At 33.7% G+C, this 23,964-nt stretch overlaps 1 protein-coding gene across 1 annotated transcript in view; it reads right to left on the bottom strand.

The window, feature by feature from the left end:
- The window catches only part of LOC111053186 (mucin-5AC-like), a 126,321-nt gene that overhangs the window by 54,756 nt on the left and 47,601 nt on the right, over positions 1–23,964 (bottom strand). The window lies entirely within an intron of this gene.

The raw sequence follows: 23,964 nt of genomic DNA, 5'->3' as shown, positions 1-23,964 counted from the left end.
CAGAAGTACGAGTGCAGAAACAATATCAAAATTGAAAAGAGTTCAACGGTAGGAAAAGTGAGAATGCAAAGGAGTATCAAACGGCATTATAGAATGCATTATGAGAATGCAAAGGAGTAAACTCAAGTAGTTATTGATGAAGAGCTTCATTAATAAGTGAACAGTAAACAACCATATATAATGTATCATCATAATATAAATTATTATAATTTTATATATCATATAATAATTATTTAATAATAATTTCGTAATAAACAATATATCGATCTCACAGGATTAATTATGCCCACACGAGCCATAAATAAATAACCACTGGTGATGTGAAAATTCCAAATTCTATTACATACTATTATTTTCGTGTCAGGAAGCAACATCATGAAACTGTAAAGTGGATTACTTTTAGTATGCAATTCTTCCAATTTCAAACCACACTCCTACTATATTTTGTAGCAAACTGTATCCATACCATATTGTATTCCCCATTGAATCAATAGTTCAGTAGAATATTCTAATGTTGAAGCTGGCAGTGTAAGAGAGAAACTCTGAATAACCAATGTGAATCAAAATTTGATACTACTTATCAATATTCGAGAGGATCATAACCTTTTCAATGCAGGTAATATCCAACAATTCTGATTTAGTTCCAAAAGAATGAGTGATGAATCATCAACAGAAGGACCATTCATTCCAATTGTTACTATGGCACACTTCCAAAGCATAACTATGATATGACACCACACATGAGTATGATGGATTATCATCAGCATATTAATTTAATTCGAGCCTGATGGATCAAGTTGAATAGTAAAACGTGGTTCCCTGTTGTAGAAGGAACATCCCGTTAGGAATTCTCTGGAACCATTACATCACACGTTTTGGTCTTCAGGATAACGGGTTTCAGACGCTTTGTAGAAAATTTAAATACCAGCCATTAGCGGTGCAATCGCTTCTCATAGTGTCAGGAACGCAGAGGAATTTCCCCTATCACTCTTTCTCTCTCTTTCGTGTCATCTTCAGCCTCCATTCTCTCACTTCCTCATTCTGTGAGTCATGAATTCCTGGTTGTCCTTCTTGTTTCACCCAAATGCAATGCTTCAGGTGTTTTTATACCCTCTCTCTTTCTCTTCCTTCATCCTATTCTGGATATCTCTTCATTCTTACTTTCTCTCTTTACTATTTATTCATTTATTTGTTGATACAATTACAATCATATAAATATAATCGGGTAAGAACAACAGGCATAGCCCAAAACTATTCTGTTCCCACATTTTGATAAAAAATAACATGCCCGAAAAAGTAGGTTATGTTCTTAATGTAGTCCAGGCAAAGATTGCTCAAAAAAGGGTATAGAGGGAAAAGCTTGGAAGACATTTTTTGACCCCGGAGTTCTGTTTAGGGTAGTGAGAAGGTGAACATATCGAAAGTCCCCACCACTACCCCTTGTGCTAAGGGGGTGGGGTGGTTCAAAGGTACCATTTTTTGGTTTCTCGCATATAACTCGAAAATTATGCATTTTACAGACATGACTGTTCTACTATGTATACTGAGGACTTGACTGTCAAATAACAAATTAAAGCTTACATAATTTCCTACAATATTGATTTCACAACTTTTTCTATATCTCTTTCACTTTTCGAGATATCTGCTCTAAAAGATGAGACATTTTTCAAAAAGACACAATTTCCTTCAACTTTTTGCTATTTTTGCTCTTATAACTTTTTGAATATCGATGGAAATCCATGCTGATCATGAGCTTATAGAGCATTGAATACTCTTCAATTTGATGTATAGTTTCATAAGTTTAGGCACATCCCCACGACTGTTGCAGCAGCTTCAGTGTTGAGTGTGAGATCTTCAGTTTTGCAAAAATAGACCAATTGACAAAGGAATTTGGAGAGAATGTATTGAACACAATTTTTGACTTCGTTACTTTGTTGGGACCAGTTAGGAGGTTAACATATCAAAAGTCCCCATCCCTACCCCTTGTGCTAAAAGGATGAGGGTGGTTTAAAAGTTGCATTTTTGAATGTTTCACTTACACGCTCAAAACTTGAGAAAAATGCGTTCAACCGACATGACTAACTGTTCCAAAATGAAGCTTGATAAATTCTCTACAATATTTGTTCCGTGGTTATTTGTGATATCTCCAATAGTTTTCGAGATATACGCTCTTAAATTTGTCAAATATCTCCTCATCCTTTTAGCACAAGGGGTAGGGATGGGGACTTTTGATATGTTAACCTCCTAACTGGTCCCAACAAAGTAACGAAGTCAAAAATTGTGTTCAATACATTCTCTCCAAATTCCTTTGTCAAAACTCTTAATAAACTTATAAACACCAAAATGCCTCACAAGTATCCAAAACACAATAAAATCTATGCAATATATGTATTTCATTTCTCAAACTTTTTCTCTACATTCAACTTCCTTTTTGTCCTACTCCCCCTCTTTCCATCGTTCCCCCACTCTCCAATCCAATCGTATATTAATACTAGAAATCCGGCATTGCCCTGACGATCAAGCAGCTACGAGGACAGGAGAAAAACAGGAAGCGAGGAACAGGTATGCATCAACATGTTCACTTCGAACCAGGAGCTTGGCAACCTTGACCTAAATTTAGGGTTCGTTGACCTTCCCACAACTGCACTTGAAAGATGGACCATCTCACAAAGTCTCTCCAATTCTCATATAAATAACACTAGTTACGGACTTCTCATGAAACTGATAACTTGGTTGTTCATGTCTAGGTGGTTGAGAATTATTTCGAGAGATCCTGAAACGTAATTCCAGAATCTATTACAACAGTAGCTGTTGATGGTTCAACATTATTCCTACTTTTACACTCTTGATTTATCACCATTCGAAGAGTAAATATGCAGGTTAAATATAGAGAATGTGTAAAGTAGTTTAAGTAGTGATAACGCTCAAGGTGAATTTAATCCATTTAGTTCAAGTGTAAATGTTAAATGTACAAGAGTGTAGTCACATAGTTTTTTCTGAAAGAGTTTGAAAATTTATGGACTTTGAGAGGCCTTTGTGAGTTGTTAGAGGCTTCAATTTAAGAACTTTGAGGAAGGATCGTTCCCATTACCATATCCTGTGTTAAAATACTTGACCCGAAAAAGAAAATGTTAACTTTCTGTTGAAATAGGATATCTTCAGGATAATAATAAATTAGAAGTATTAATGAAGCGGTGTATAGGCTAACAAAAAAGCAGTAAAATGAGATAACATTTACATGACATAGAATATTCAAGTGAGTTATCGAGCTTCCACTAAAATGTTTGAGTGAGACAGTGAGAGTTTTCTTGTAATGATCCAATTGAGACAGATTCAACAATAATTGGAAAATAATTATTATTCTATTTTCTAAATGCTTCATCATAGATAAAATAATGATATCTTGTTCAACACAAAATTAATATTGATTAAATTAAGGCATCTCAAATTATAACAAGATAATAAGCAAATCTAGTCAGTTAATGACTTAATTCATGGGAACTGGCAGCATCATTTCACACATAAATATGTCATAAACACAATGTATTTTCATGAATTGATCATGAATCCTTCACTTTAACTTGATGAAAATTACTTAATTATTACAGATTGATAAGAATATCAAAACAAGACTTATTCTGTCCAGAGTCAGATTGAAATCATAATTATTCAATGGGAGTTACGTTCATAACTTTCGATAAATTTCTTGAGAAACCCGCTACTTTATCAAGCACGCGTTCACATAACGTTATTTCTTGAGAAAAAAAATGAAGCATGGGAAGAAAGATGTGCAGAAAAATTACCCCATCAAATCACTCATGTATTGCTCTCTTTTAGTATAAACTAGCCGTCAGGCTCCCTTCGCTCGCCATCTCCGTCTAGCCAGGGGGCTTCGCCCCCTTCTTGAAAACGCTAATTTTGGCTAATTGGATAAATTGGTATTTAGGAGGTCCTGGATAAATGCATTTCAATCTTCAACTTGGTGCCAACCTAACAAAGTCAACTCAACTTAATGCCAACCTGACAAAATTTTTAATTTAGCTACCAGAACAACTGTTTCGAAGAGGTACTCTCTCTAGATTATAGTTCTATATTAACATAATATGGTATGGACATTTCAATTATAATTATTTTAAGATATTGGAATAAGAAGAATATACATGCTAAAAGAACTTTAAAACCCTTAAAAACCACCCTTAGAGTTAAAATATCGCCAAAAGATTTTACCGAATTTGAACGTTTTTGGTCCGGAAGATTTTTAATTCTGCGAGTGAGTCAATCAGTGAGTGAGTGCCATTTCGCTTTTATAAATAAATAGATTCATTAAAGTTTTCGCTAGTAAATCAGTTTCATAGAATCAATCTATAATATTATTATGAAAGAAATTGTCCTATACATGTAAGGGATAGGAACTACACGGTTAACAAATTATCATTTATAAACTACTAATGAACTGATTCACTTGTGATTTTGCATGAAGATTCTGAATTCACAGAGGATGTATATAGGCTCATTTTCAATTATCAAAACAATTATCATTAATCAATTAATTCTTATTTAATTATCAAAACAAATCTATTTGATTTTTATTTCAAAGTTTACGCAACAATAGAAGTTCAACCAAACAGAGTTTTCTCCAATGAAATGCGTGGCGTAGTTGGAAGCACACTAGATTTATGAAAGAAAGATAGCGGGTTTGAGACCAATCAAACTTTTTCTGCGGAGAATTTTCAACTCTGATGAGGATTATGCTCGTAATTTTGACCAAATAGTAAATAATTATTTTGTTTTTTGTTGCTTCCTAGACATAAGGAGATTGCATTTTACGATACAAAGTTTTCCCCGGTACAAATCACGGATTAACTGCTAGTTAAAATAATGTAAAATGTAAAGTCAATTTATTCAATAGGAAAAATATCTAGTGAACCAAACTAACACCAGTAGTGCTCCCAATATTACTCAATAATAATCCCAATATTATTAATAACTAGCAGGTAACCCGTGCTCCGCAATGGTGTTATTAAAAACTTGACAATTTGAAAACTTGACGTATTGAAATCTTCAAGAATTTTAGATAGGCCTATAACCATCCTCGGTAAATAAAGAATCTATATTCAAAATTTCAAGTAAATTAGTGAAGTAGTTCAGACGTGATGATGCGTCATTTCTGTATTTCCTATCCTGTACATGTATGAGCCAGTTTTTTTCTCTATCATATTAAAGATTATAGTATCAACATTTGTCAGGACTCCCAGTAGTACTCAAAATAAGTCATTACTACTTATTCAAAAAGTCGAAAAAAGTTGAATAACAGAAATGTATAGAATGCGTGGCCTGGAAAACCAAACACATTCTAATCGTACTACAAGAATTATTTATATCCAATTGTAATTTTTATCAAGTAATGTAAATAGAATACACGAATATATTCATACCGGGTGTTCAGTATTTGAAAAGGAAGCAAATCCCAGTCTCACTATCAGTCTTACAGACTTACCAGTCTTACAAGTGGAATATTATATAATTTCAAAGGAAACCAATATTGTACAATCTCTTATCCAAACCGCCAAATAAATTGAGAGAATAACTGAATTAAAACAAGTTTTACATGAACCAGACCAGTGTCAAGTCAAGTTCACGATCACCAACCACTAGACGAAGCTTCTAGAAGCTTCAAGTTCCCTCTGATGTGTCAGCAATCCAAATGAATAGCATCAGTGCGTCTCACTCTACCAATGCTGCCAGTTAGTAGTGAATCTTTTCCACGGCGAAAGTCCGCCAAGTTGCCGGAACAGGTTTATCTGTACACATTTTTCCCTTTCTCTGTACGCTCCTCTTTTTTGCCACTCTTTCTCTCACTCATTCCCTCTCTTTCTCACATTTCTCCGGTAATTTCTTCTCGGGACAATCTCCAAGCAAGACCTTGGCTCACTGAATGATGTTCAGTGGGTCGGATAGATGATATAGAGACGTTTTGCTCCTTGCACAAAGCACAAAGCTCGGAAAACTTGGTTACTACGCATTATTTAGTCGAATAGTTTCTTTTATAAAAATTATTTCTCATTCCAACTATTGGAATTTTTATTTATTCAAATCGTATATTTGTTAAACAGTATTCCTCATTATTATTGAACTCTACAAAAAATCACCATTCATATAATTCATTCCGTCTACTACTTCAGAAATTTCTATTCTTCTTGGCCTGGTTAGTAATAGTATGATACACTATCAAATTTTCCTTATCTCTAGCACTTACATGTTTTGTAAATTTGGATGCATTTCAAGGCCATCCATATTCAGCGTTCAAGAGAATTATGATACTGCAATCTTATTTTGTTCATCTTCATTCCTGATCTATTTGACTTCTATCTGATAGATTCAATAGAATATTATCTTTAGATTGGAACTAGTTTTCTTCTCCTCCTTCTTCTTCTTTCTCAGATACCCTTTTGGCTCACAGCATAGGGTAGTTTGAGATTCCTCGGACCAGCGCCTCCACTCGCCTCTATCCCCTATTCAGGGTTGCTCTAGTCCCCTAGGGCTGCTCTAGTTCGTCCTTTGAATAAAGTTCCATCTCCGAATAGAGTTGAAGACTTCGGACCTATCAGTATTTTATCAACACTATCAAAAGTACTTGAAAGACTTGTACATGCACAAGTTACTGAGTTCCTTGAGCAGAAAAAGAAGCTTCATAACTTTCAGTCTGGTTTTCGTAAATCTCATTCAACAGAACTGCTCTTCTACGTGTCACTGATTATATTAGGTTGGCAATGGATCAAAGAAAATGTACAATATTGACTCTTTTTGACTTTTCTAAAGCATTTGATACTGTTGATCACAAAGTTCTTCTGAAAAAATGAGCTATTATTGATTTTAGTTAATCTATAGTTTGGTTTAATTCATATCTCACAGATAGGAAACAATGTGTCTCTCTTGGAGAGAACAGGACGAATTGGTTGAATGTTTCTCATGGTGTTCCTCAAGGTTCAATTTTAGACCCTCTTCTTTTTACTCTGTATGCAAATGACCTCCCCTCTTCTATAAAATTTTCCAGTTTCCATACATATCCAGACCATTCCAGTTTCCAGACCTTCAAATTTATGCAAGTTGTCCCTTCTCTAAACTAAATGAAACCGTGCAAAAAATGAATCAAGACATAAGTTCGATAGTGGAATGGACAAGACGAAACGGCCTCAGACTCAACCCAACCAAAACACAACTCATAATTATTGGTTACTCACGTTTAGTAAACAATATCGACTTCGATACATAAAATAACTGTTAATGGTAATGTGGTTCCCTACTGCAACTCAGTAGAGAGCCGAGCGGGCTTCATCCTGTCTTTGAAAAAGTATCCTATAGAGAAAATGACTGAGTCTGTCCAACCCTAGAGCACTTCATGACAAATATTCTAATCTCCCTTCCTTTCCATTCTTCATCCCATTCATTCATCCATTTTCCACATCCCATCTCCATTCTACATAATACATATTGATCTTCCCATCTCAAGATTTTCTGTTCTTTAGTATTGTATATTGTCAATATCACTCAATCGATTTCTGAAATTTTAATTAAATCCCACCCTATAACATTTGTTTCATTTATCTAATTTTAATTATTAATGCAATATTGATTCACTATAATTCTATATTTCATTTATTCATTCATCCCATAGTTTTAAGATTCAAATCAACTAGTTTTTAACTTATTAAGTAGAGTTCCATTCCTTATTTGAGCATTACTTCGAGTTATAATTCCCAACAGCTCTAATTCATCACAACCCGGTCGTGTGTTAATGGGAAGGATATAAAATATCTAAGAGAATCGACAATTATTTGTTGAAACACCGCCGATTTATGAAGTTATATCACATTATAATATTATCGTTATTCTAATTGCATTCTATATTTATTCTCATTGATTAATTATCTATAAGTAAACTATAGAGAGGAGACTAATAGAGTAGAAAATTGAATAACGATATTCGAGTCTGCCCATCCTTTTAGGATACGATCAGGAAGGTCAGCTTTCAAAGGAAGTCGCGATCGAGGTAACCCTTCTTGTAACACAAACACATTGTAAAGGAAGATTACAGTATACGGTTGAGTACTGTCGTGATTGAGTTTTTGTTTGCGTTCACCACGATGATATTCGAGATATTTTCGATTTACAATATTATTTATCTGGGTATTGGATTAATATTAACAGTGATTAATTCACTGAAGTTCTTTCGAAGCCCGCTGCACCAAAATTGACACTGCGACTTACTCATTCTGTTCGCAGCTTTACATGATTCAGTATTTCGAGGACACTAAGTTTTGAAGTGATCTATTGTGTAATGATGTATTTTCAATGATATTTTGTAGTAAGCTAAATGTATTGCAATGTTGCGCGCGATGTTCATTTTATTTTATACTGTCAAAGGTAAATGATGTAAAGTACTTTCATGCTTTCTCGTTCCTATTTCCCCTATTGAATGATATACCGTAGTAGACTCAGAAAAGGATGATACAGTAATGATAAAGGATATAGGTTCACAATTTCTTGACATTTGACAAGTGGACAGTCGTTCCGTGGTGTTAGAATTATTAGTTATCAGCTGATTGCTGAGCTTTTTGACAAGGCTCATTAGCATAATCCGTTTCTTTTACCGTTTCTCGACGGACTGTTGAATTGTAAACCCGTTTCCTTCGAGTCTCACCGTCTCACCTGATGATGGTGATCGGTATGATGATACTACGTTATGTTATTCAGTTGGCTGACTTCTATGTATTCCAAATACTTGGCACGTAACTGGTAACAGGATTCGACCGTTATGCAAAATTTCAATATGCTGTCAACACTTACGATATCGATATTAACTTGAAATTTCTAAGTGATGCTAAAGGTCACAGAAATCAGTATTGGATATTTGGCACTGCCTTACGTATTTATTTTATTCATTAGAATAACGAGAATCTAACTACAGATCTTACAACAGATCTGTAGACCAGTGAACAGTGTGATATACAGTATGATCAAGCAGTGTTTGATAATTGCATACTACTTGCCCAGCGAAACAGTTCTAGTGAACTGGTTGATTAAGAGTATGAAAATAAAAAACGAACTATCGAACACTCAGGCTCAAGAATCAACTCAGAGAAAATTCTATTCATTTCATGATACATGTTGGCGCTGGGAAGCGCAAAATTTTGAACATGTATAATTTTCACGAAAAATTCATAAAACTAGTAGAATACTAATGGAACAGTGTGTTTTCATTATGCCATTTATGTTTCCACGGTCAAAATATCCATAAGTATCTATTTACTTTTAGAGATGGTATAGGAAAGATGTGCTCACATTCGGCGTGACAGCCTGTGCATCAAAACAGCAAAATGTGAAATTATGACTTCTTTACCAATTAATTCATAACACCAGTAAATCACTAATAATGGAAGGCATGTAATTACTATGGAAAGCATGCCCCTCAAAACCCTACGATTAGAAATTCAAAATTTACACTACTTTCAAAGATACCATAAGAAAGATGTGCTCTCATTCGGAGTATGCAGTCTGTTGTGCCTGTAATGGAAACTCGAGAATGATTCAGGAAATTCTACTTCAACTATTTATCATATTATTCTCTTTGAATATCATATTTCATCTAGAATGATTGGGGCAACTTTTTCAAACTATTCTTCATTTAGTAATATTTTTTAAATCTATCTAAACATAAATTTATACTACTCTAGTTTATGCATGTATGTACCAATTTGTTATTCATAAATTACAATTTTTTAAGGCTAGAGCAATCAATCACTCATCGCTAAGAATAAACTCGGACTTGCAGAAAAGTCTATTCATTTTCATAACATTCTCAACAAATTTGAACACTTGTAAAGGAACAAAATGTTAAATTTTCCAATGCATCAAACGTCTGAATAGAAATCAAGAGAATTGATTGATCGGATTCAAGAAGACTTCATTCCCATAAGTTGAAAATTTGAAATCTCTTCAAATCCAATGTATTCCATGAATAGTCCATCTCCAACTGACTAATGAAGTGGCCATCAATTCAAAAGACAGCAAACTTGACATCAAAAATTATCCACGCAAATTGAAACGAGCGTCCTATTTCCGCGTGACAGCAAACAAAACGAAAAAGGTTACGACATGCAATTTCGGGTAATTCGGAACAATTTCATAGGTCAGTGATTACATATTTTCGTTGTTTCTGTTCGCGATCAAAAAAGATGTCGCGTTTTCGAGGGAAGGAAGATGCAACTATAAGGAACAGCATGCGACAGAAAACGAAAGATGTAGTAGTCAAGAGGATGAAGTGAGAGAAGAAATGAGAGAGAAAGAGAGTGCGGAAAACCGCGGGAACGAAAGAGATATAATTCTGAAATGGTAAGACACATAACGTCAATTGTATCACTGACCTAGTCAGCCAACCGTGTAACTGCCTTCACTGGCCTGCTGTGTTATATTCTAGCATCTTCCACATCATAGACTGGACTGGACGAAATGTAGAGTAGGTCTATCTGGCCACGGACAAAACATAGATTGATGATAGCCTCGAAAATGAGATACCTATCTAATATTTGCCACTCATATTAGGCTACCTGGGTAGATGTCAGACGCTACTAAGACTTATCAAGGAAGTGGAGAAAATAATAATTGCTAGTAATTTTTGAAACATTTTTTGTGAATATAAATCTTCCTATCTCACTTAGGTTGATATACTTGAGAACAGAAAATAAATGAAATTCTGAAAAAAATCAGGAGCTACCTCTTCCCCTGATTCTTCTGTATCTATCAAACAGACCTACTTACATTATAATCATGAGGATGGAAAATCTCATTATTCGAGATAACTCAATCACCCCATGATCCATTATCCATTAGTTGATTCATTCATTCATTAGGCTTGTGATAACGTGTTTAGACATGCCAAATTGATGAGGATGATGATTTTAGAGAATTTAATTCGTTTTTCTATTGGATTTTTTCATTTTATTACCTCAGTACCGTACTCTCTCTGAATCTCAGTACTCAGATAGAAATATCAAAATCAAATCAAACTCTCTAAATGAAATATCTGAGCCACTTAGAATGCCTTTGCAATGAAATAAATTCTAAATGAGATATTTTAAATAATACAGATATCTCAACTGAACTCAGGTTGCATAGGATGCCTTATGTCGGTATCCTAAACTATTAAACGAGCAACTTCTGTTTAGATGTTTATATGTTTGTATTTCACCGGATCTCGGAAACGGCTCTAACGATTCTCACGAGATTCAGAAAATAGTAGGTTTATAATATAAAGATTCGATTGTAGTAGGTCTCATCCCTGGGAAAACTCGCTGAAGAACATTGAAAGGATAATTATTATTCATCCTTGGAAAAACAGCTCAAACCTTAATAATTATTTCGTTGTCTGTTGGTGATGGAAGTGAGTGAGCGAGTTCATGTGTGTGGGACTGTGTCAAAATTATGACTCAGCTGTTGAACTTTTGTAATCATTCAATTAGGTACTTAGTGCCAGTTGCAAAAAAGCCGGGTCATTTTCAATCCTGATTAATTTCAGTACATCCATATTTTTGAAATGTTCCCTGATTTGGTTCACGTGAAGTTAATCAGAATTAAAATTTAACCGGCTTTTGTGCAACTGGGCCTTTGTGAGGGAAATTTTTGCATTTATCTGGGAATTAATCTCAATTTACTGTGATTAGATAGAACATTTCTATATGAATGTTATTATAATTTCTTCTTTCGTAATAAATTTCTTATGCTTTTTTACTCCAGAGCGAAGCTCGGTCCCCGATATTTATAATAAAAAATCAGCACTTCAGGAATTATGTTGTGATTTCCGTATTTCTCTTGCTTTAAGTTGGAGTTCATATCCAACTTATGCAAATATTTATCTTCTATTGAAAGATATTTGCAAGGATATTTAGCTCAAATTAATCCATTTACCATGAAGTATTTGGAAATTATCGGTGGCATTCTTTTGATAATGATCGACTACTAAGTCAAACTTATTTTATCCTTGATCTTATTCAATTCAATGTATGCAATGTACTCAATGCTCTAATTCCATGTACTGTATTTGTATAGAGATTCCAAGGGTATAGCAAATAGCATCAGAATACTTATCCAGATTATAATATTTTGTCTTGATAACTCATTCCTTCTCTCCCATTATCTGCTAATAAACTGCACTTCCCCATGTTTTGAAATTTCAAGTATTTCAACAGAGCTTCTGCTCTTCTCCAAATTCATCATCACATTTGTGCCACACTAACCTTCTCTCCACATTGCACTTCTCCCATCACACCAATTTATTGTTTACAATTTTTATCTAGCATGCCTTTTGTTCGACGGGAGCAATCTGCGGTCGGTCATCTGGCAGGCTGCGACCCACACAATGCAACATCAACCTGAAATCCATCAACCGTTAACTGTCTGCAAGCATTTAAAGCCCATTACACCACGCGGATGTGACACAAAAACACAACAAAACCCAACAGAAGAACAAAGCCGAAAAGGAGCAGCACAAAACAGAAAAACAACAGCCACCTTTTTGTAGCAACTGTCAATGGAAGATGGGTTAGAACTTGATTGCTTCCAGACAATTGTCGTTTAATGGCCAAATTCTGTTGGTTTAGTTTCGCCTATCACACTATCACGGTCACTGTATCTCTCAATCAACCTCTCTCTATTTTTTCATTTGTCTCTATGTTCCTCTCTTGCAATTTCATGATCTAGCTATTGATCTATAAACCAACAGAATTTTGAAAAGTTTCATAGGTTTTCTATCCATTAATCCATTACTATTCATTAGAAATGTGTATTGTCTTCTACATTGATCAATTAAAGCTTAATCGATGCCGGCGATCTATTACTCACATTCAATCAATGATTATATTCAAGCTGTAGACTCAAAAAATACTTTCATGCTAGTGATAAGAATGTAATAAGCTAATAAGGATGTTTGCTCCTACTACTGAAATGAAATTCACTTCAAAATGCTGAATGCATTTGTTGAATAGAAAACATTGATTCAACTCAACTATGAGGAACACTCACAGTTTCAATCAAATCTCACTGGAGCTTTTCTGGATTGAAATGGAGAGACTATAGAATCTCTTCTCGAACAACGAATAATATTTTCAAAGGAACTGAGAGTGATAAAGGCGAGAGGCATGATAGAAAGGAGATAATGAGAAAATTGTGTTGGTGGAGAATGAATATCTATTTCACAGGGTAGAGAATAGAGAAAGATATTGAAAGAGATGAAGATCAAGATAATATTGATGAAAGTAACCAATTAAAATCAATTGGGAGGAGGAGGGGTTGATAATAAACTTGTAATAGCATAGAGTTGAAACAAATGACAAGTCAGTCTACTGTGAACGTGTGAACGTTTTTTCTGGGTTCAAAAACTTCGAGATTCGTAAAACTCTCAAATTAATCAATACGATTTTCTACATTAATTTATCAAATTGGAGAAGTTTCTTATCGGAGACAAAACATTTTATTAATAGCTGCCCACACTATGAACGTTCGAAGTTCAGTTTTACAGATTTCAAATAATATACTGGATGCAAAAAGAAACAAACTCGAAACTACTTTTACTCAAAAATTGTCGTAGATTCATCAATAGAAAGCTATCATAAAAGTTTCCACTAAAGTGTCAATTCTACATACCAGTAACTGTAGTATGCAAAAACTTGAAACATTTGAATTGAGCAACCGGTTAGCGAGATATTAAGAGTGTGATTGTTGCTCAGAATAAAAAGTTGTCCACGCGTTGTCATCACAACTTGGGGTTATATAGTTTGATGTAACGTTATGGGACTGGTTTGTCATTGACTAAATTCGCGTTGGATCAATTCAAGATCAAACTGAAATGAAATTCCAACTTTTGCTTTCTGTAGATTTGTCTGGTTCGATAACTCGAACGAGTTATCTACTTGAAGTTTGAACAATCAGCTTTCAGGAGCTGGTGGGAGTTGAAGATTTGAGAGTTATAAATTTCAGCATGCGTACGAGTAAACTGGAAGTAGAAAAGATTATTAGGTTAAAAATTGAGAGAGATATTGTTAAGAAATTCTATTTGTTAATTTTTGAAACTTACTATTTGTGTGACTTTAACCTTTGTCTTTTTATAGATTTTTCAAAAGCATTCGACACTATAGATCATAAAATTTTATTACATAAGCTATCTAGTGTTGGTATAAGAGGACCTGTACTCAGGTTATTTGAAAGTTATCTGGAGAATAGAAAATTTGTTGTTAAAATTGGGAACTATTTAAGTCAAGAGAGGACTTCAAATGTGGGAGTGCCTCAAGGATCAGTCATTTGTGTAAAGTAAAAACAGCAAAGGTCCCAGCTTTGCTGTTTTTACTTTACACAAATGACTCACTGTACCTAGATATTTGATTCACTGTAAGATTTTTATGTTTGCAGATGATATTTTGTTGATTTCCTCTCATAAATCGTTAGATGTGGCCGAAACCCGGTTACAACATTATACCAATACTCTAGCTAAATGGTCTCATAATAATTGTCTAAATATAAATGTCACCAAAACCAAGGTGCTACATATAACCACATCCTACATGAAAAGAATTAGGGAACCCAAAATTAAGCACCATTGCTGTGAATGTTTCCAACTGCAAGAGCAAGATATTTTCATATGTACAAGAGATTGTCAGTTTATATCGAATTATATAAATTTTAAGTATTTAGGAGTAACAGTTGACAGTCATTTTCGTTGGGATATTCATATAAAAAATGTTTGTAATAGACTCAAATAGGTATTGGCCAAAATGTATTATATTAAAGATTTAATACCTAATAGAGTGAAGAGGATGATGTATATAACCTTGGGAGAGTCTGTTATGAGATATGGATTGCAAGGGTGGGGATTTGCTAGCAATGTTTATCTTAGGAGAATATCTTCGGTACAGAGGAAAATTTTACGTTTGGTCAGCAATTCTCAGGGAGATATTTCATATGAGAACCTTTTGAATAGTTGCAAGGTTTTGAATATAAAAGGTATATTTCTGTTTACTTTGTTTTTAGAAAATTACTTCTGCAAAAAATATTTAGTTATGAAAGTTAATCGATATGATTTAAGGAATCGAATAATTTAGCCAGAAACACCTCAATCTGCATTGTACCAAGAACTTTCAATGATTTACCCGATAATTGTGCTGAGTTTGTTAATATGCGCCTGTTGAAAAGAAATTTAAAGATTTGGTTGAATAATTACACTTTAGATGTAACATAATGTAACTCATTATTAATGTATTGTATTGTTGTAATTCATTCTGTTCTATTAAGTATGTTTTGTATGTAAGCTCAGGTTGACTATATATTATAATACTCTTTAGATTTTTGAGAGCTGAGCCAACAATTAATTAATCAATATCATGATAATTTTAACTGTTAAGTAAATTCTGTAAGTAAATTTGACAGTGTAATGAACTGATAAGTGAATTTAACTGTTAAGTAAAAATAAAGTTCACTAATATATGTATAATTTATATTTGAATTTACATGTTTTGTATAATAGTACCTTGTCAAGCAGCCTCTTTGAGGTTCGCTTAAGGTAGCTTATTTATTCAATGAACGTTTTTCCTATTCTATTCTATTGACTCGAATAACATTGATTTGTCGCTCAAGGAGAGTTCTTTTAAAATCAGGGAAATCACAAGCAATTCTCGAATATGATTTCACTAGACACTCTGGTGGTAGAGCCTAACCGAAAATCCGGGCTCCTTTATATCCATAATCCTCTATATTCTACATCCTTACCCCTCACCTAGCCTGAATATCCTCCCACATGTACCTTTCATATTTCCCACTTTCCTGTAAATTCTGCTGATTCAATTCATTCATCATTTTCATTTTCAGCATGAATTTTCACAAATATGTTCTATTATTTATATTATGTTCTATTATTGACCGAGCGAAGTGAGGTCTAAGATTCAAGTCGACGGTTTTGCATTTCTCTTTATGCTTATATTTTTGTTTATATTTATGCTTTTATGTTGCGCATTTACATCGAAACGCACCAATAGATTTTCATGAAATTTGGCAGGTATGTTCCTTTTTGAATTTCGCGTCGACGTATACATACGGTTTTTTGAAATTTTGCATTTTAAGGATAATTCAAAAGGAAAAGGAGTCTCCTTAGAACGCCAATATTACCGAAAAATCAGTCTTTGGAATTATTCATCATAAATCAGCTGTCCAGTGGACTATAATACTACCCGTTCAAAAATATCGAACATCTTGAAAATGTATCTTTCCATCAACGTTAGTAGACAGTTGACTATAATACTACCCGTTCAAAAACATCGAACAACTTGAAAATGTATTTTTCCAGCAACCTTGTAGACAGTTGCAGCCATACCTGATAACAGCGCTCACAATCACATTCCGGGACGACACGGGACGACACGATAGGACAGAAAGCTCTATGTTTATTTAGGATTTTTTCTAGACATTTTAAATTGATAAATTATTTAATAATTTTTGAGAAAACATAACAACAGGTCAATGTGACTTATTGAGCGCGAGGTCTACTGTTCATAGAACTACTACTTCTCATAGAACAACTGTTCATAATGTTCATAGAACAACTAGTAGTTATTTTAATTAATTTTTCATGATAGAAGTGTTATTAATTATTTTTTTTATTATTACCAGTGTTTGCCATAGGTATTGTCAGAAACTCAAATATACTCTCACCGTAAATGAAAAAGCATGAATTTTAGAAGTGGTTAATTGAATTATACAGTAGTTGTTAAAGTTTATAATATTTCAATTACATCGATGTTTACTAAAGAAAATTTACTATTACGACAGGACGAATAGAATGACAACACACAAGTAAAATCATGCCTCAGCTTCACATAAAATCATGCTTTGTTGAAATTACAGATACACCTGCATTATGATGGCATTGAAGATCTTGAAACTGTACTCAGAGGTTATTTTGACAGGTGAACGGACACTGTGTTATCAGTAACATTATTACCCAATATTCCATGACCCACTCTTCCACACTTGATTGAGAATACGCAGTTACACCTACAACGGTGTTTTTTCAGGAAGTGTGCCCAATGGGGGGAGGCGAAGACCTAGACTGCAGGGGTGCATGCGTCATTGGACCTTCAACCCTGTAGTACAGATAGAATGGCCAATCATTCATTATATAATAATAGAGTAAAACAAGAACCAGAGATAGAGAGCGAATGATAGGAGTAATATTGACTACATTCAGAAGTGTAGGGAATCGATAATGACTCGGTCCATTTTCGAAGCTAGTATCGAGGCTAGTATCGAGTTGTAGAATACAAAGTACAAACATGGACCAATATTTTTTCATGATTTGGGTTGATTCATATGTGGAGTGAGTTTCGTAAGCAAGTGACATTTTCTTTACTTTATTAAACTATTTCTTATTCAATTACAAAATGCTATCTTATTGTCAATGATAATAATGAAACATAATATAGACCTTGATGTATGCATTTCAAGAATAAATTCAATTGTTTCTATTTTATCAAAGAATATAACTTTCTTGTATAAACTTTCTTGTACCTTAATGTTAGCATTAATCGCTCCTCTGCCATTATAGGACTTATGTGATAATTATTCCAGTCCTTTTGGAGATTATTGGAAACTCTCGTCAAAATGTAGTCGAAAGTTTCTATTTCCATTGTCATATAGTAATAGTATATTTCGCACCTAGGGTCGAAAATGTACGTTTTCCGGCTCGAGATCGCGGTTTTCAAGTTCGAGACGAAGTCGAGAACTTGAAGCGTTCGAGAGCCAGAAAAACATTTTTGCCCGTGTTGCGAACGCTATTTTTTGCCACACCAAAAAAAACTTCCCAATATATAAGAAATTGAAAAATAAATAAAATTCAAACAGCCTATTTTGATAGTTTGAATCTTGGTTATGACAACTTTTACTGTCAATTAATTTCAATATTACTAATTAATAATTTACAATAGTGACCATATTTTTATACTATTAATATTTCGAATAATTGTTTGAATTTTTATAGCTCGCGCTTTGCGCCCGGTGCAATATCTCATGGACAGATGGATGAATAGAATTTTCATTACTATTTTGAAATAATGTGATGAAAAAATTAATATAATTGCATATTTCACAGTTTTGTCTCAAAATATATCTAAAAAATTGATTGAAATTTAAATTACGGTAACTAATATAAAAAATAGCTAATAAAAGTCGAAATTCATTGACAAAAAAAAAGTCATTTGACCGAGATTCGAACCTAGATCATGCTTGTTATGCACTGAGCTTTGAGTTCTGATGTATTATGCCTTTACACTCTAGGCCATTGGGTATTGTTGAGTGTAGGGGCCTGACTGATGACACTTAGCATACACATAATTCTGTACTGTAAACTAGACTTCTAAAAAAGTTTACTTCACTCCTAAAAACCGTACAACAGACTTTGGCTCATGACTATTAAAATTAATATTATTATCTGTCTCACAATAAAATTTTCACTCTAAACGTCAGGTAACGTATGTAGGCTACTATAATATAGTGTATAGTGGCAAATTTGAAGCCGGTTTGCCGGCATTTTCACAACAAATTATTGCTCTGAAAATAGTTAAATCATAGAGAAAATATTCGAAGATTCAATCTTGAGTGGGCCTAATGTTTTCTCTATATGGTTTAATATTGAAGAAAAATTATCTAAAAGTTTTAATAATGAATTACGGAAAAATTTCTAGGAATTTTTCAGTCAAGGCTGAGTTTCACCAGTAGGCTTACCTTAAACTTCAGATCTCTGCTGTATTTTCTTATTATTATTGTTGATTGTATTGCATTAAGAAGTGGAATTCGATAATAAAAAAGAAACAATTATTACTCTACCTCACTTTCAAATATTGATACAATTATTGTACTTTGATTTCAAATTCGATTCTTCACTTTTAAATACTTGCGATACGTACCTTTCTGACAATGGACAATGCAGTCAACATATTGTTGAGGCTATGGAGATATCATCGTATTCTATTGTTTGATATCAAAAACACAATAATAAATATTAAATTATGAAACAGTAATTTATAAAATATATTATAGACATAATACCGCGATTCACGATACATAATTATATAGATTATTACAGTCGTTATGAGATTATCTCTCTATGATTTTTGTGGGATCTGACACGATCAGCTGTTATTCAAGGTCATTTTACAGCTCTAGGGCCGTAAAGTTTTACCGGCCTGGTCGGAAAACAATCACTTTCAGCCTCCATATGACGCACGTAACGAACCAGCTCATTACATCCAAGTGTGGCGAAAAAAAAATTTTTTGGATGCTGTCTTAAATCTTTATACAAATGATGATACTCCCCAAATACATTCCTCTCCACATTGATAGGATGTGCATAATATTCACGTTCTCTACAACCTAGTAAGTAATGCTTTACTGTATTCGATGCAAAAATAAAATCTTCATCAGAATCACAAATTATAGCATACACAAATTGGTTTTTCAAAACATGAACTCACGAATCAAGCTTTAAGCACGACTGTCGGCATGAACAGTCGATAGAAGCTGAGCGCTACTCCCTACTAGCATCGCTTCTCTCATCGTTACTAGGATCGTTTATCACAGCTCCGACATAAATGTACCCTAAGGAAGGGACAATCAAAGGGCGAGGTAAAGAAAACTTGCAATTATACACGCATACCATTATACAAGTTTGCTTCGATCAAGATGGAGCCAGAATATATCACTCTTAGAAATCAAAAACTGAAAGTGAATCAATTTTGCGAAGGTTGGGCCTGTTTCTTTTTAAATCAATTCTTATCTCTCCAATCAATCTGCAATTTGTTGAAAATTTGGATCACCCCAGGATGAGTGGGACTTGATACTCTTGAACCAGAAAACAATTTATGGACATGCAATAAATAAATTGAAGAATATATTAACGTATTTGAAGTTCAACTGACGGGCGGAGCGGATTTCAACTTTCTATAAACAAGAGCAACTCAGTTTAGTCGACCTTGCAGAACGACTATCCATTATTATTGCTATCCATCTATCCATTATTTCCAATGTGAATATGACTAACTTGTCTTTGAACGTGCGGTCAATTAAATTTCTCCTCATTTTTTTCTATACAAATCCTAGATTCACTCTATGAAGAACTTTTATTTTTCCAGTACTATTCTGCTTTTCATTAAAATGTTTTTACTATTACTTTCATTTCTTCAAGTTTGATAAAGTTGTGGAGAGTTTTCTCACATTACGTAAAAATAATTCGGAGTATTTGGCTTCTGTTATTATTATTAAACAATTGTTAAACAACACCCCAATATAAGCTAAAATTAGCTTCATGGGGTAGCCACAATATCTTAATAATAATAGGAGATCTAAATTAATTCTTTCAGTTCGTACAGTTATCATTATTATTGTTATTATATTATGGAGATCTAAATAGATTCTCACGATATAATTATGTGATAAAATATAAGATGTTATTATTTTATGATCAATCCATTGTAAACTATCATATTATGTAATGTGAGAGAAAATTGAATAAAAAAAAATTATTACTTGAATATAGGGCGATTACCAAACATTTAATCATTGTTTCCATAATCTCATAGTTCTATGAATCAAATTATCTACAATAAATTGTGGCTAGTTAGCAGTTTTCTCCATCATATAATGCTGGGTCTGAATCATAAATTTTGGTTTAAAATTTAATTATTCATCCCTCGATGAAATGTTTAGAGATAACACTGCTATTATGGGGAAACTCTTGACAATTATTATGATGCCTGTGTCTTTAAATTCCACCTGTGTCGTTAATTTCGGTGAAATTAACAGTTTCATTCTTTCTGAAATCAATATTCAATCACAATCTTATCATGATTGCCCTTCCCGTGAGCTGCGCATCAGACGTTTATTTGTGAATTATTTATTTCATTGACACTTACAAATCATAATTACAATAAAATATGATTGGGAGAAAAAACAGGCATAGCCCAAAACTTTCTTCTCCCAAATTTTGACAAATAAAGTTTCAAAAAAGAGTGAGGTTATAATTTCACTTTTCACTTCAAAAAGTCCAATTTCTACTTCAAAACTAATGACTAAACTAAAAATTTTAAATTTTGATATTTGAAAACTAATTAAAAACAAAAATATTTCACTCAAACCTCTACAAATTGGAAATTTTTGAGAAATTAGCAAAATTTTGAGCCAGAAAAGAAACACAATAAGTTGCAATATCCACAGCAATAAGTTTTGTTATCCTGAGCAAATAGAAACATCGATTTACATAATGTTATACATATTGATATTGACATTAGAATTCACAAAAAGTTATCACAGAGCAAGGTAATCGGATAATGACCTTCTTAACAAAATTTACAGCGACTTAATACAGTACCAGTACCAGAACTTTCAATGCCACTGCATAACGGTTAAAATATACGCTTTGAATGGGAATAACGGCGAAAATATGACTATCAAGTTACGGGCAATGTTGCTGTAGTGTGGAACTTCATTATCGAACTTGACCCAGAGAGAGAGAGAGAAAGAGAGAGTGAGAGAGTGTGAGAGAGAGAGAGAGAGAGAGAGAGAGAGTGATAGAGAGAGCGACCACGTAATGCTAGATCATGATCACACGGTGAGGCTCAACGCAGCACAGAGGTAGAGCCAATTTCACACCGACCGTGTTATTACGCGGTTCTGAAAAGAACATGGGAAGAAAGAACATGAGTAGAAGATGAGGGAAGGTTAGAGAAAGAAGAAAAAAATGTAGTAATAATGTGAAAATGAATGAAGATAGAAAGAAAATATGAAAAGGGGAGGAAAGAGAGTGGAAAGGAGATGTGGTGGAAATGGAGGAAGAAATAAACTTGTGTGACGCATGGGATGAGCATGAGGAAAGAATAAAGTAAATGAGAAAAGGATGCATCTGAGAATTAGCAGGGGATGATAATACAGTAGAAGGAGCAAGGGATGAAGGAGGAAGTAGAATGTATAGAAGAAGGAGAAGGGGATGATTATTGAAAAATTCTATGGTGTCAACGTTCTTGCTGATTGGAAATGATTGTATGCTTATCCAAGATCCGTTAAACAATTATCATCAAGCCATTGAGGCTTGTAATAATGTTAAAATGAGTAAGAAATGTAGTAATAATGTGAAAATGAATGAAGATAGGAAGAAAATATGAAAAGGGGAGGAAAGAGAGTGGAAAGGAGATGTGGTGGAAATGGAGGAAGAAATAAACTTGTGTGACGCATGGGATGAGCATGTGGAAAGAATAAAGTAAATGAGAAAAGGATGCATCTGAGAATTAGCAGGGGATGATAATACAGTAGAAGGAGCAAGGGATGAAGGAGGAAGTAGAATGTATAGAAGAAGGAGACGGGGATGATTATTGAAAAATTCTATGGTGTCAACGTGCTTGCTAATTGGAAATGATTGTATGCTTATCCAAGATCCGTTAAACAATTATCACCAGTATGATTATTTAACATATAAATCTGTTCAGTGGATGATAAAAATTACAAATTGCTCTTTTGGCATGTCAAACTAAGAGATGCAATCCAATAATCAATTTTAATCAATACTATTGTCAATTTATCAGTCAGATCTAGAAGAAAGCAATGATTACTGAACAAATTGTCACTTTGATACCGCGTGAACGACTAAACAATGAGTCCATCTACCAGGTGACGATTGAAGCGAGATGAAAGTCGTGATGATAATCCGTATCAACCGGCTGACAATACTCAAGATCATTGTCATCTTCGAATGATATCAATGAAGGCTTTCAAGGCATGGCATTGTGGTAATAGTCAATAGAGAAATTGATATTATCGATTCACTATCATACATGATACAACATTGATACAATATGATAAAAGATTGCAATCTTGTTAGTGCACTGTGGAAAATTATTATTTATCAACTTTTTTCAAGTAACATAAATTTCTCCTAAGAAAACACTGTATGAATAATATTGAGTCTCTCAAAGATTGTTGATAAATAAGAAATAAATATGATCCAATATTGTCTGATTGATTCAAGTGATATTTTGCTACTATTTTCCTTGGGAAATTAAAGATGAAAGAAGTTGAGTACAATGAAGCTAGAAATGATAATAGCTTTCTAAATGACAAAATAAGTCAAGCATCATTACTTGCATCGGTAATCCATAGGTTATTGGAGAAATTCGTGACTGGCTCTAATTATGTTAAGAGATCAGTTTAATGATGTATTTCTGTTGATTCAAATATAAGAACCTATGTCTGAAAATGAGTTCAAACTGAAAAGTACATTCTATCAAACATCTGCAGGCTACTGAATCTCAGGAGATAGATACTGTGCTGCCGATCTGCAGGTTTTTCTAATCCATCAAGTCTCTTCGTATCACTCGATATGGTAAACAGAAACGTTTGAAATAGTTACTAAGCAAAAATTTCGGAACCGATAACCAATAAACAATAAAACCTCAATGCAATACCAAATGTAGTGATAAATTCCAATAATCATATGAGTGCCTAATTAGCCGATTAGGCACAGAGAAGGCACACACGTTTCCTACTACGAATCATTCAGAACACTCTGTAGAACATAGGATTACTACAAGTCTCAGTCAAATAACAATCGAAAAACAGTAGATGAATATATTTTCCAATGGACATCTCTCTCTAGGTCACTAGAGCTTGAGAAAACTCACATATTTTAGACTTAAGCCTTCTCATTAATTTTCCATATTTTCAATTGAAAACATAGAAATGAGAAATGCTCACAAAAATGAGAACATCCGTAGAACTTTGGCGAACTTTGGAGAACACTCACACTCAGAATGCCCCTGTGCATTCGTCAAACACAGGAATAATCAATCAGATACTGAAGTGAATAGCAACTGATTTCTACTG

This window comes from Nilaparvata lugens, chromosome 11 (genome assembly GCF_014356525.2).
Source record: "Nilaparvata lugens isolate BPH chromosome 11, ASM1435652v1, whole genome shotgun sequence".
Lineage (NCBI taxonomy): Eukaryota > Metazoa > Arthropoda > Insecta > Hemiptera > Delphacidae > Nilaparvata > Nilaparvata lugens.
The sequence above is the reverse complement of the archived record's forward strand: the minus strand, read 5'-3'. Positions and strand labels throughout refer to the sequence as shown.